We start from the raw sequence: 3,402 nt of genomic DNA, 5'->3' as shown, positions 1-3,402 counted from the left end.
AATTTATATATATTTAATTTATAGTATTATTGTGCTATGGGATGACACTTCTGAGAAAATCTCTATGGAAACTCAAATTAAATGGGAGCATAAAATTTCGACTTGGGAATTCAATCGAAGTATTTGAACTTTTTCTCATTAGGCTCATACTTTTTTGTTTTTGTTTTTTTGTAGCACATTTTTAAATTTTATATTATATTGTTATTATTATATTATTGTTTTATATTATAATTGGTAAATTTGCTATGTTGTACATTGTTTACTTTATCTCAAATTGTGGTCTTGAATTCACTTGCTTCCTTGCATATGCAGCTTAAGAGTCTTGCCTGGGAAAAGGAAAGCCTAAAATAACATATGCTGAGTTCCTTTGAGGGCTTTTAATGTTTACTACATTGACATGACTGTAGGAAGTTAAGATTGAAATCATCTCATAGAAGGGAAGAAATATACACTAAAGAAAGATGACAAAGGAAGGAAGTGACTTTAAACAAGCAGCTATTAACATTATTGTCACTAAGCTGGTTAGGAACTAAGTAAATAAATTTGCAAAGAAATCCTTTCTCACTGTACATATAAGTTCCCCAAACATGCGAATCTAATTTCCTGGAAATTCAGTAAATATTGGAAGGTGATCAAATTGAGCAGGGAGTGGCGAGATCAGGGGTTAAAGTTATTGCTGTGGGGTGTGTGTGTGTGTGTGTGTGTGTGCGTGTGTAGTCTTGTTTTTCTTAATATGTAAAGGGATTTATTTTTCTGTGTCTAGGATTGCAAACCTCTTCTTGACACAAGATTTCATGGAACAAAAAAAGATCTTTTCATGGATGATATACAGAAAGCAGATCAGGGGCACTATACTTGCCTTATATCCTATAGTTATGTGGGGAAGCATTATAACATTACTCGGACAATTCATCTAAGTATTATGGGTAAGTGTTAAAGAATTTTTGAAAAACACTTTAGAGATAAAATAGTTTTAGTATCTCGTTGTCCAGATAATACAGAATATGATATTTGAGGAGATTGACATGGCCCTTGGTCACACAGCCAGACACTTTTTCTCCTTTATTTTCTATGATGTGATGTTTATCACATAAAGGTCCATTGCTGCTTATCAGCACATGAAATAAATTTAACTATATTCTAAGAGAAGAGAGGACCCTTTTGTGTCTTCAAGAATACCTGGTGTTTTAGTGCTCTTCAGCCCCAAAGCACTGTAGCTTTTGCTTTCCTTTATTTCAAAAGAAATTTCAAAAGAAATAAAGCCAGATCTCATGTCTTACACAGATATAATATATATGTATAGTATAGATGTTATTCTAGCAGCAAGGATTTGTAGGATTCCTAAAAGTCTTGGAGAAAAAATCTATATTAAGGGAACTCTCAACCATAAGATCACCAGTTTGAGTATTTGTCGGCTCTATTTCATCATGTGGGAAGACAATGGATAAGAAAAGAATGCTATAGGAGGGAGTAGGAGGGAAAATAGGAGGAATAATTAATCTTTCCATGCTTTTTAAGATTTCATAAATTAGATCATACCTTTCCCCTCGGTCTTCACCTTGCTATCTTGAGAAGTCTTAATTATTTTCACTTTTCTTTATTTATTCACCCCTCCCTCATGTCAATAATTTTATTTGCTCTTCTCTGATAATCTTCAAGCTCAGTTTTATCTTCTTTGGGATAGCATAACCGGAATTGCAAGTGTTGTTCCAGACTTCAAAGGAGGCGGCCAGTTTGAAGCATCCTGACATCTTTATTTCTCATGCCAGATATTGATACACCATTTCTCCAGCTTCCAGCTGGCTTATCCTACTCCTCCTCCCCTTGAGATTCAAGTCTCAGCGCACCAAGGGTCTTTAGTTCCCACTTTAGAGAACTTTGCCCTAAGGAACCTCCACTCTTTTCTTCTCCATCTAGGGAATTCTTGGTTATTATTTTCTTCTTTGTCTCCTCTCTTGTCTTTGCATAAAATTGCAATCACCTTTGGAGAAAGAGTAAAACTAAAGATCTTGAAACCCAGGGTCTTAGTCTGTCATCACCTGAGACATTAACTGTGCTCATAAGAGTTGTCATGTCCATGAATTCAGTAGCATAAGGGAGGCTGAGCCCTGAGAATGTTGTGGTTTGGCTGAGTAATAGCACAGGAGTTTGGGGTGTGATCTCGGTACAGGCAGGTATGGGCAGATTCGCTATCCCTTTTGTACACCTAACCCCATGTGAACTACCTTACGCTGTCTAGAGCCTTGGATGATTACTTGGCCAGGTGTGACCTAGCCAGTTTGGTGAGATAGGTAATCCTCTGAAACCTCCTCTTACTATTTTATTGGAGACTTAGAAATCACTGTGAAAAATCACCTTTATTTATCTATCTTAAGGGTCAGGAAAGAAATATGTACCAACAATTCTGGCACCTGAAAACAAGACAATGGAGGTAGAACTTGGTGAGTATTACCAATATCTGTTTTTTTGTCCTTTGTGATGAGTTGAAAACCATCTCATAAAGTGCACACATTTTCCTCTCATGTCAGTGTATTAAAGAACATTTGAGTGAAGGCATCACAGATTATTTAAATGTTGTTTCAGGGTCCCAGTTGCTTTTGGACTGCAATTTCACAGCTGGAAAGGGCCAAGTTCAGTATTGGTCTTGGAACGGAACATATGCTGATATTGATCCTAATGTTAACTGCTTTAAGCCTCAGTAAGTACATGATAATTATATAAAGACAGAGGTAAAGAAATTTCTCATTTTGTGTGAACCCTGTTACTGTTTTGTTAAACCGTCAATAAAATTTTCAACAGGCTAAGAAATGGTCAAAATTCCTTATTTTTTAGCATCATATAGAAGGTTAAAATAAAAAAGTGTTTAAAAAAACATTTAGTCCAGTCTTTTCATTTTATAAATTTTAAAAAACTGGTAACATGGAAGTGACTTGACTAAATTCTTAAAATTGGGTGGCATAGTGGATAGAGTGCTAAACTTGGAGATGAGAGATCCTAGGTTCAAATCTAGCATCAGACACTTCCTAGCTATATGACCCTGGACAAGTCATTTAAACCCAGTTGCCTAGCCCTTGCCACTTTCTTGCCTTGAAACCAATACTTGAAAATCTGTTCTAAGATAAAAGATAAGTTTCCTCATCCTCATTTTCTTAAATGAGCTGGAGAAGAAAATGGCAAACCACTTCAGGATCCTTGTGAAGAAAACCCCAAAGAGGGTCATGAAGAGTCAGACAGCTAAGAGAAACATTTATGGTGGGCCATTGCTGAGTTAAATTTTCAGTTTAAAGATTTAAACTTCAGAAATTAGCAAGAAAGTGTACCTAATCGAGAGGAGATTTAAAAGTGTATATGCATATATTTCCATTTCCTCAACTCTTAACCGGATTCTTAAATGTTTATTAG

At 35.7% G+C, this 3,402-nt stretch overlaps 1 long non-coding RNA gene across 1 annotated transcript; it reads left to right on the top strand.

The window, feature by feature from the left end:
* Window positions 1–810: 810 nt before the first annotated feature.
* LOC123255759 lies at window positions 811–2,772 on the top strand. The gene is made up of 3 exons (XR_006506791.1): window positions 811–926; window positions 2,376–2,441; window positions 2,584–2,772. It is a non-coding gene; the product is annotated as an uncharacterized LOC123255759 (long non-coding RNA).
* The last annotated feature ends 630 nt before the right edge of the window (window positions 2,773–3,402 follow it).

Source organism: Gracilinanus agilis, unplaced genomic scaffold, assembly GCF_016433145.1.
Source record: "Gracilinanus agilis isolate LMUSP501 unplaced genomic scaffold, AgileGrace unplaced_scaffold5150, whole genome shotgun sequence".
In the NCBI taxonomy this organism is placed as follows: Eukaryota; Metazoa; Chordata; class Mammalia; order Didelphimorphia; family Didelphidae; genus Gracilinanus; species Gracilinanus agilis.
The sequence above is the reverse complement of the archived record's forward strand: the minus strand, read 5'-3'. Positions and strand labels throughout refer to the sequence as shown.